The sequence below is a fragment of the Propithecus coquereli genome, unplaced genomic scaffold, assembly GCF_000956105.1.
Source record: "Propithecus coquereli isolate 6110/MARCELLA unplaced genomic scaffold, Pcoq_1.0 Scaffold32, whole genome shotgun sequence".
Classification (NCBI taxonomy): Eukaryota; Metazoa; Chordata; class Mammalia; order Primates; family Indriidae; genus Propithecus; species Propithecus coquereli.
The window spans coordinates 9,125,848-9,137,761 of NW_012148841.1; positions in this window are offsets into that span (position 1 = coordinate 9,125,848).

Here is an 11,914-nt window from a genome sequence, read left to right on the forward strand (position 1 = left end):
TTGCCTGCCACCTGGAAAATGATATAAAAATTGTGAATATAAAAAGCCAGTATTGGGAAAATTAGAAACTTCATCTAGATGGAAAAAAAAACAGTGCAAAGACAGTTGTGTCCATACTCATTCATAGCTGGTGCTCACAAATTGCAATTATCTGAGAAGAACTTCCCAAGTTTCCCCGCCACCCTCCTGTAGCAGTGGCCTTATTTCCTCTGCCTGACTGAGAATCCATTACCATCCGCAGCCTCATCATCTTCCCACCTACAGCTACCTCCCCTGTGTGCACTGGATCACCTTGCTCAGGGCATTCAGAGACATTGCTCCAGAGATTCCTCCCTTCTCCCATGTTGTCTTTTTTTTTTTTTATCTTTCCATTCAATAATAGCCACTAGCAAACAAGCCTGTTGCTATTTCTGCCACATTAAAACAAATTCTTCTTTTGACCCCACTTCTCCAACCAATAGCAGTTGCATTTCTTTTCTCTCCTTTGTAGTAAAACTTCTACGAGTTTTCATTCCCACCATTCCACCAAAACTTCTCTTGTCAGGGTTATCAACGAGCTGCACGTCGTGAAATCCATGTCTGATCACAAATACATTGATCTCAGACCTCATCTTACACACAGTTCAACACTGTCCTCCCTGATATGCTTTCTTCACTTCGCTCCCAGAATGCCAAACTCTTGGTTTTTCTTGTCCTCTACTGAGTGCTCCTTCGCAGTTTCTTTTGTTCATTTCTCTTCCTCTCCTTTGCATCTGCTCGTTCCTTGTCCTTCCTGTCCCCTTTTCCCTCCAGGTCTTTCTTCTCTCTTCCTTTTCCCTCTTCTCCTCTTCTCTTATGTTCACCTTCCCCCTCCCTTTCCTTCCCTGCTTCTTTTATCACTTCTGTTTTCTTCTAGTCCCTTGGTGACCTCTTTTCATCTCATAGTTTTAATATCATCAATATGTCTACCACTTCCGAATTTCTATCTCCAGCCAAGATTCATATATCAAAAACTCCAGGTTAATATATTCAACTGTCTATAAAGTACACCTTAACTCAACATGTCCAATATGGATTTATTGATAGTCCAATTCAAACCTGCTCCATCTTAGCTGATCGCTTCCAGTTGTTCAGGTTAAAACCTTGCAGTGATTCTTGATTTCCATCAGTCTCTTGTACTTGTTTCCCATAGCCAATCTCATTGGTTACACCTTTAAAATATTTCCAGCATCTCACAACTTCTTATCACCTCCAATGCTAATACCACCATCATCTTTCATGTGGATTATTAGGTAAAAGTAAATTTCCATTTTTTACACCTTATGGTCTGTTATCAAGCTAGCAATAAGAATTATTCTTTTAAAAGGTAAATCAGAGCTTATTTCCCCGCCTAAAACCTTCCATTTACTTCCATTTTATTCACAGTAAAAGCTAAACCATTTACAGTGGTCTATAAAGTCCTAGGTAATCAGCCCACCCTCCTCCTTACCTTACTAGTTTTATCTTCTATCCTATTCCCCTTGTTTACTCCGTTCCTGCCAGACAGGGCCCTTACTCTTCCGGGAACATGCCAGGTGTCCTTCCTCCTTTGGGCCTTTGCAGGAGCTGTTCCCTCTGGACCATTCCTCTACGACGGGCCAACCCCTCCAACTTCTTCCAGTCTTGGCTTACATGTTACCTTTCCAGTGGGACTTCCTGACCGCCCTACTTCATACCATACTGTATCACTACCTTAATACCTCCTCCTCCACACTCCCCATCTCCCTACCTCACTCTGTTTTCCTTTTTTATACATCACTTTTCATCTTATTTTATTACGAATTATGTTATTATCTGTTTCCTCCTGGTAGAATGTAAGCCGTAAGCTGGGATCTTTGTTTTGTTCACCGTTGTATCTCATGTGCCCAGATCTGTGACTGGCACAGAGTAGAATCTCAATAACTATTTAGTGAATGAGTGAATTAGATGTATTATAAGATGTGTATATCTCATAATTCAATTATCTGAAACATTACAAAATCCTTTATTTACATGATAAAATAGGTTAATCTGAATTGAGATGTCTTGATTCTACCAAATAAGTGACATCTGTTTATAAAGATATTGTGATACTGATTTAGTCATTCACCAAATGTTTTTTCAATCCCAAATGATAACATCTCTTTTGCTATAACTTTTCTATCATTATTTTTCTTTCAGACATTTTAGTGTGAGAAAATAACTTCTGTTCAAATGCCATTGTCCAAACTGTTAGAGATACTATCTTATAAGGAATTATGGTCAGAGGGAGACAAAATCAGTTTATATATCAATACTGGTGGACTTTCAGATACTTACAAAAGTAGGACACAGCCTCTCAGTTATAAGATCAGAGGAGAACTTTAAAAAAATTTTTATTGAGTTAAAAAGTTAAAATCAAGTGTTAACTATTTTTATATAGACACCCTTTTCTGAATGGGGACATGTGAGTTTATCTTTTAAGGACCTTTAAAAGAATAAATTCTTCCTGTCCCAACTCCTTTGAGCTGTTTATATTGGCACAGTGACTTACACATGCAATTTAAATTTCACACTCAAGCCATAATAAACAGCGTATTGAAAATTTACTCTATCAGTAATTAGAAACAAAATAATTCTGTCTTTTCCAGTACTTCTAGAATATTTAAAAATTGATCATATAAGAGATCAAAAGAAATCTCTGTGAATTTATATTTAGATAATTTGTATATTTCAGCTGGCACTGCTAAAAGAAAAGACTGATGTAAAAATAATATTTCCCAGGGCTAACATGGGACCTGGGAAAGGTTCAGAGACGATTTCAGAGCCATTTAGCCCTGGATCTGGCTATACCTGACGCCAATCTTCTTTGAACTCTTCAGTTATGTGAGACAAAAAAGGTCTTCTTTTTGCTTACGCTAATCTGAGTTGAATTCTAACACTTGCCACTCAACTGAACCCTTCATCAAGTGTTAGGAGCAACCAGGAGTTATTAATACATTGAGTTGTCCCAGAGAAGGAAGGAAGAAGACAGGAACACAAGGGAAGCTAATGCTTACATAGGAAGATGGAAGTGTGCTGTCCTGGTGAAGAGAGGAATCCCTTGAGACTGGGAGGAAGCAGGGTGGCTGATTAACGAGGGGCAAAGCTTCTCTTTCCACTCAGCTGTCCTGGAGGACTCCATGGACAAGTGCTTTAGCTTTAACAGCAGTAGGGGGAGCCCCTGTGACCAAGCCTGCTGTCAATGTTGGCTGCAAGACTTCCGAAATGTTGTGCCATGGCCTAATAGGATTATCCAGTTGTCCCAGCATGATGTAAAAATATTTTTATTTTTACTGTGTTCCCTGATGAACAAGGAGATTGGAAAGCACCAGAAGAGGATTGCCATGTGAAGCTTCTATCATATAGCCCGTAGTAGGTGAATTATCATCCCCCAAAGATGCCAACGTCCTAATCCCCAACCCCTGTGAATGTGTTCGGTTACCTGGCAAGGTTGCAGACAGAATTAAGGTTATTAATCAGCTGACTTCAAAATGAGGAGATTATCCTGGATTATCACAGTGGGCCCAATATAATCACGAGAGTCTTTAAATCGGAAAGAGGGAGAAAAAGAGTCAGAATCTGAGAGATGGCATCATGGTGAGAAAGACTGAACCTGCCATTGCTGGCTTTGAAGAAGGAGGAAGGGGCCACTAACTAAGGAATGCAGGCAGCCTCTCAAAGCTGGAAAAAACAAGAAAGTGGATTCTCTCCTGTGGCCTCTAGAAAGGATCATAGGCCTGCCAACACCTTAATTTTAGACCAGTAAGGCCCATTTTGGACTTCCGATGTCCAGAATTATAATGTAATAAATTTGTGTTGTTTTCAAGCCACCAAGTTTTTGGTACTTCATTACAGCTGCAATAGGAAACTAATATAGTGTCTCACAGAGGGCAGAAGATCAGTGTTTGATGGCAAAATCAGGCAATGGGAAGAGGATTAGTAATGACAATGACAGATGTGGACTGAGGGCCGGGCCTACCCCATGTTGTTGTCACCATACTAGTTGCAGGATTCTTGTGCATTTCTTGGAGAGATGGCAGTCCTTTTTCTGGAGGAGAATTTCTACTATTTGAAGTTCACGCACTTTTTTTTTTTTAGAGGCAGCGTCATACTCTGTCACTGTCACCCTGGCTGGAGTGCAAGGTGTCATCACAGCTCACTGCAACCTCAAACTCCTGGACTCAAGCGATCCTCCTGCCTCAGCCTCTCTAGTAGCTGGGACTACAGGCCACCATGCCTGGCTAATTTTTTTTTTTTTTTTAGAGACAGGGTCTTGCTATGCTGTCCAGGCTGGTCTCAAACTCCTGGCCTCAAGCAATCCTCTTGCCTTGGCCTCCCAAAGTGCTGGGATTACAGATGTGAGCCACCATGTCTGGCCCACTTGTCGCTTTTGACATTATCTTCACCAGGAATAAGCACTATTCCATCTGTGTTGATAACTGTCACTAAATTTTTGTGATCTCTTTTTCAACCTGCATTCACTTTGAGAAGTACCCAATTAACTACAAAGCTCATCTCTTCTCCTGTTCCTGACCAACTCTATTACCTCCATGAATGTCATTAGGTCCAGCCCCTTCCAACCCTCCTTTCATCCTCATTTCTGCAGACATCCTCTTGTCCTGCTATCTTAAAGGCGCAGAACATCTTAAAAGCTATGAATTTATCCTCTATTATGGTTCTAACTAGTCCTCTTACTCTCTGAACCCTGCTGGTTGCAGTTTGCTTAAAGCTTTCATTTTATTTCATTCTCTGACCTATACTCTTTCTTATGACTGTTTTTTTCACCGAATCCTGAGCACCACAATATTGCAAATAATTATCATTTGTCTATTGACTGCCCAAAGCTTTTAATTATAAGTTGATTTGTAACAGTTTATATAGTTTTGCTGCATAATAAAAGTGCAGAAACATTAAATTCAATTTCATTTCAAACAGAAGCATACTACTAATTGGGCTGAAAAGCTCTTATATTGATGGTACCTAGTCACATTTTTGCCAGTCTTTTCTCTTTTCCCAGATCCTATGAGTAGTGACAGGAAGCTGTAGACTAAATTCTCAGACACTTAATTTTACTTGTTGACAGTGACTGGGTGGTCAGTTGCTCTTTTTCACGTATCTGGAAGTATTTTCCACAATAAACTACAATATAAAGAGTAACTTTGCAGTCTTTAGGGCTGCTATTATTTCTTATAAAAATCATTTGGATATACATTGGTTGGATTGTAGTTTAAGATGTAGCATTTGTTTTAATCAGAGAGATTAAACACTGAATTGCCCAGGGCTGAAAACTTTTTTTCAAAATGGTTAGATTCTTCATTTTTTTCCACTATTACTTGCAAAGAAGATAAAATCACCCTTATTCTATTTAGCCTACTGCCTGAGGGACAGATTTTTTTCATTTAGTTTCACTGATGCATTAGCATTTGTGACACAGCAGAAGCTGGAAGATTACAAATGTCTGTAATTGTTTGCATTGCTGTAGGGAATATAACGTTGTTAATATCTATTACTGGATTAAATGAATGAATTAAGTAGCCAGAAACAAATATGATTGTCAAGCATGATTTAGTTGGCATATAGCTTTAGAACAGCTGCCAAATTTAATATGTAGGGTGGAGGAAGGTTTAAAAACATTTGCAAATACCAGTGTGGGACACCTCTGCTTCCCCACTAGATGGAGGCCTTGCTTTGCTTTAAAGCTATGTACAGCCCGGATGCTGCAGTGTGGTATAAAATGAATATAAAATGAATACAGTTCTACAGATTTTTTTCTTTTCCTTCTATGTTCCATTGCTGTATTTCTATCGTTAAATATTATTTGTGCTGCATGCATGCTTTTGCCCTTTGGAGTGGGCCATAAGAGAGGATCAAATCAGGAGGAGGGCAGAGTGGGGAAACCAGAGGATAAAAATGGTACTAGCATAAGCTCTGCTGTGAGAGAGGCTGAGCTTGGAATTTAGTTCCTCCCATTTTCCCCATTAGTATCCCCTGCCTTGCTCTTGGGTGCAAAGTTGTGCATGGCTGCCTGGGGCCCCTCTTCTGTGGGCATTCCTGATATATTTCAAAATATACCTTTACAATGTCCTAGATTCAGATTCATATTTGGATTCATCTAATACTATACTCATTGAGCAGCTTTTATGTACCAGGCACAGTGCCAGGCACTTTCACATCAACCATCTCATTGTTGCAATTCTGTGGGGCAGAGGTTATGACCCATTTCTCAGCCAGGTGACAATCAGCTATTCTGGGAAGGTAATATGCTAAAAATGTTTTCTAAATTGGCATGCTGCAGACATTTCCATAATATTTCAAATATTGTGGCCCAATAAATTTAGAGGATGTGGTGACAGACATTGTTAAATAGGCCTTTTTATTGCAGGATCCCCTGAATCTTTAACAGTGACTTCTGACAGTTGGACATCCTCACCCTGTCCCCCATCGATGATATTTCTGTTACCTTCAGATATAAAACCCTTCCTTATGTGTTTTTGGTGTCTAAGGACCTCCTGCTATATAGCATGAACATTCTTCTGGAAGATCAACTGTTCTCATTACAAATGCTACTTAGGACACCCCTAGCTCTAGCTCCATAGCACTTATGGGGAAGAAAGGGACCAGGAGGCAGCCACATCCCGGGACAGCAGACGAACAGTCAACCCTCCTTGCATGAAGCATGATGGAAACAACCAACCACAGTGTCTTTACTGTGTCATTTTGCATGGCGTATATGTTACGAGGTCAGTACCTTCAGGCACTCCTCAGGTTTAATGAGTGGCATTACCTGGAAAGTTCTTCTCCTCCAATATAAACTTCTGAATTATGGATTATGGGTTGTCCCAAATCTAATGGCTGTATTTATTGGAAATCAGGGATATTAACACATATTTTCTCATTTAAAGACTGAATTGTATGAGATATTAATAAAAAATAATGTTTAAACAAATCAAATACTGTAACAGTAGGGCTCATGGACATGGGGAAAATAAAGCTATGAGCTTCTCAATTCTCCAAGGGCAAAGGTCTTTGGAGCTCTGCCACGAGAAATGCTGGAGTCAGCCTCCGTAAGACCTAACATTACCTCGCTGATTACCTGACTTGATGATGGGCTCAGCTCATTGGCTCTTTTCCTCTGTCTTGGTGATTTTTTTCAGAATCAAGGGGATTTTGGGCCTTCTGTGCCTCTTAACTTTGGTCAGTGCCAGTGTAGTCCACAGATTTCAGTGGCTGAATCTTGAGACAAAGGGTTGGGGTTTAGATTTTTTTTCTCCTAGAAGGCCTTTGAGCTACTTAAACACATTTGTTCATACCCTCCAGCAACCTTCAGTATTCGGCACAATCCCCATAATGTACACGTATATTATTTATTACATTTCTGCATCATTAGACATCTTATTATCAAAGGCCCCAAACAAGCCAAAGAAAACTTCCTCTTGTTACAAGAGGCTAAATGCAACTCTTCCTGTTCTCTCAGAGGAAGGCAGAAGCCTCAAAGGCTGGGAGCGATACAGTGGCCCTCAAGGACTCCCACATTCTAAAGCAAAGAGTCAGACATGCCAAGACACTGCGAAGTCCGGTTCCACTACTATTGTTCAATGCTCACTTCTGGACTACAGAAGAGAAATGAAGAAGATTCTTAGAGAGGATTACTTTGTAGAGTAGACACTTATCCCCAGTACTGTCTGTCCCCCTGCTTCCCATGCCAAAGGTGCACTTCAGGAAAACTGCCAGGATAACTTGATGGTGTGCTTTCTAAAGTGTGACAATCATTGGAACTGACATCTGACTCATGTCGAAAGGTCTCAACAGAGGGGCCGTGGCCAGAGCTGCCCCAGGGGGGTGCGGGGGAAGAGACAGGGCTGCGCTGGGAATGGCTTCCTCTTCCAGGGTTTGGGCAGCAAGGAGGCATCAGTGTTTGTCTAGGTACGGACACTGTGGATGGCAACTGGATTGGGTTGCCTTGAGAGGGTCCCCATTCTAGACGGCTGCCTCTGAGGTCAAAGTCACCCCCACATAAGAGCAGAACACTGGAAGCTAGGGGGCTGAGCAGGAAGTCGAAGAGCACCTGCTGGGGAAGTTCCCCAGTAGCGGGAAACTACAGAGAAGAGATCCTTGCAGTTATGGAGACAGTCTCTGAAGAGTCTACCAAAGTCTTCCTCAGAGTTCTCTTTGGCCATTCGCCCAGCCCAGTGGACCCCAAAGCAAGATGACAATTGTACCCAGGTGGTAGGACTTTTGTGCCCTTCCCGCTTCTCCTTTTCTCACTCAGGTCCTACCTGAGGGGCCCAGAGCATCGTGGCAAGTAGAGTAAGGAGTGGGCCATGCTCTCTGCGTCCCCACTGCAGGTTTTCTGGCCTGAGGGAGGAAGCAAGGACTAAAACTGGATAAAAGACTGATGTTTTAGTATTAAATTTGGCCAGATATTTTATTGCCTACAACGCTCAGAGGACTTTCAGTTACCTGAGACTAACCTGAAAATCTGCAGGGCCTGCCCAGGATTTCCTTCAGGGCCAGAGAGGAGCAAGCTGTGAGAGCCAATGCGAAGAGCTGAGGGAAGGAGAAACAGCTACCTCTGCTTGCACTCTGCATCCTGTGGGGCAGTTTGTCCAACAAATTGGTTCTACTGGGTAGTCACGTGGCATTGACTCAGGAAGTGGCTGAAGCTGGTCCAATTGCCTCAGTCAACAACGTCCTGAGGAAAGACTCCGGGAGGTGCTGGACATGCCTATTGCCTTGATTGCGGTGATGGTACTGTGGGTGAGCGCGTGTGTCCAAACTCATCACAATGTATACATTCGATATCTGCAGTTCTTGGTGTTCCAGTTATACCTCAGTCAAACACCCACTGGCGGGCAAAGTGAGTAAATCCAGGGTCTGGAAGTGAGTTTTTGATTGTGTATAGATTTATCCTTTCCTTTCTTTTCAAAGACCAGAATTATAAGATGTAGGAAGAATTACAGAGATAGACTCTCACAACTCAGTTTATCGACTCTCTCTGTCGGTGTGGTCCTCCCTGCCCTCCCCTTATCATATAGGTAGTTTTGAGGTCAGTTTTCTCCCTACGTACACAGTGGTGCACAGGTGCTATCTCCTATTTCCTCAGCTCGCTCAGTAGTAGAAATTAGTTCTAATTTAGCCCTTTTTATGAACTTACTAATTTGTTCATAAAATGTGTTCATAAACTTCTACAGCCATGGTCCACCCTTAAGCAATTAAAGATACATAAAATGAACATTTTCTGGCTGATAATGACTGAATGAAGTAGCTCAGGGCCTAAGGTGAAACTGAGGCTCCCCCATCCAGCATTAACCAGCAATGTTAATTGATAATCCTTGGCAGTTATGCTTAGCATTTTGCAAACATTAATGAAACCTCATAACACTCTTGCGAGGCAGATGTTGTCATCTCTGTTTTTTACAGATGAGGAAGTGTCTGAGATAGGAAAAAGAGATAGGAAAAAGATTAAAAAGCTGAATGGTGAAATACCTAAGCCTTTGTCTTTTCATAGTCATGTAAGGGGAAAATGGGGACAAATACATTGTCTCTCTTTTTCTACTCCTCTTTCCTCCAACGAAAAGGCCACTTGGGATTTCAAGGACATTTTAGAAACAGCATTACTTTTTATTTTCCTTTTGTTCAGGTCTTTGAAGAATTTAGAAATCTAGAAAAATCTAGCCCCGTAATTAAAATGTGAAAACAAAAGCTATATGTAGCAGAAAAACATCATCCCATTAATGTGATTTCCTTGTGGTGGATTGACAAGTTCAAAGCAGTAATGCATGTTGCCATGGGCACCAGATTCTATTTGCTCTGCTGGTTCATTTTACTTAGCTGCTGAAGGAGGAGGGTAGCATTCAGCCAGGGATCACTGAGCACTGTAAGAATAGATTTGTAATTTTTATGTAATACATTCTCTTTATAAATCTATACAGATCACAGCTGCAAATTGTTTATAGACACTTTCGGGGCAGAGTTTTCAGAATCTCTTAGGAATATAGACTGCAGATGGGGGCAGAGGGGTACCTTTTCTCCCTTCTCAAACATCTCATCCATAACAGGCTGTAAATAAATATTTGTCAAAAAGATGGGAGATGAATGAATGGATGACTCATCATGTGCTAGCTGCCTGAATTAAACTTTGCGTTTATGGGGAGGGGGTTGGGACAGAAATTGTGATGCAGAAGAGAAGGTGGGGGAAAGAGGGGAATGTTGGGAGAGAGAAGCAGACATTCTGGAGTAGTTCCTAATCACTGGGACACAGGGACACAGAATTAAGTCTGCCCTTTGGCAGAGCCAGAGGGAGAGAGAGCAAGAACAAGTGAGACAGATACTGAGTACTGCTTTTCCTGAGAACACTGGAATCAAATACACAAAAAGGAATTGGGCTGGCGATGTTATCTAACTCTCTTCCTTCATCAGACACTTAGAGCATCTAACAGGAAGTCAGAAATGGGGGAAAAAACTCATCCCATCTGGAGGGGCAGGAATGGTTCCCTGGCGCTGAACCAAAGAATGAAGTTTTGCTTCATTTGTTTCAAGTTCTCGGGGCCAGGTGACTTTCGTTTTGAATTATGCATTTTCCTTCCCTGACAAATGAAGCCTCCTGCCAATGCCTTCAGATCAGGAAATGCTCCTGTTCCTCCTATGCAGCAGCAAGCATCTCACAATTTAAAATGATGGTTCCAGAATTGCAATGGAAGTGGCAATATTTCGTAGTGATTTTCTCCCTTCCTTCTGACTCCTCCCCCCATGCTCAGTGTTGTCTAAGCAAATTCTGGCAGGGTCTTTTGTATCTGCATGATGCCTAAGTAAGCAAAAGGCAGGATAAAGCAAATGTTTCTGAATTTCCATATATCATGACCACAAATTGTAGTTTCAGCTCTTTTGCTTGATGCAAATAAGCTGACAGATGTATATCATCGGCAGCAAATCTTATAACTGACATGGCCCTGTCTGCTGCTGAATATATGTCTATATTCTTCCTGGGAAAGAATAAATTGTGAAGGAAAATTAATTGGTGTTAATGCTCCCTGACCTCTCTGCCTCTCTGCTCCAGGTTCATTGCCCCCATGCCCCCACCCCCTTACCTTTTCAGAGCTCCAGTCCCAAGAGGTCTAAGGCTTGGCTGCCCCCAGGGTTCAGGTCCCTCCTCTCAGTTGAGTTTCACTGTTCTTCCCTCCTTCACGCATTTCCTCCTCAACTCCCCAACCAACTGCTACCAGTTACTTATCCTTTTCAGTTCTTCTTTGGCCTTTGTAGGTAAATGTTTGATGATGATTTGGGAGAGTCTGACAAATGAATTTACAAGTATTAAAAGATAATAATAAAATAGGGCATAATTTCTTAAACAATCCCACGAAAATCCTCTCAACATAGAAAAAAGTGAATGAATATCTTAAAAGGGGCTTAAGGCCGATGGATGGGAGGCAGGGAAATAGGGTTCCCGGAAAGAAGGCCTGAGGGAAAGTGCTTAAGTATCTGTTTTAAATTGCTTACCATTTAGATTCCTTAATGCCCTAACCCTTCCAGAATTTCCAGCAAAATGCACTTTCTAGAAAGATATGCCTTTTTCATCCTGTGCTTTTGCAAACCCTCAGCATGCTGCTACATACTTCTGAAGGTATGCAGAGGTAAATTTTTAATTCAAACGAATTTATCATTTATCCTATCCTTTGAAACATTTTATTGGTATAAATATACATCACAAAGGTCATATTTGCTTTTGTAAACTCTTCAAATAACACAGAAGAGTGTGAAGAAAAATGTTCCCTCTTCCCAATTCTATTCTTTTAGAGGTAACCACTAATAATAATTTGCTGCTTATTCTTTCAGACTTTAAAAAATGCATATCATTAGATGGACTATATTATAAAATACTTTAGTTTGAATGTTTTAG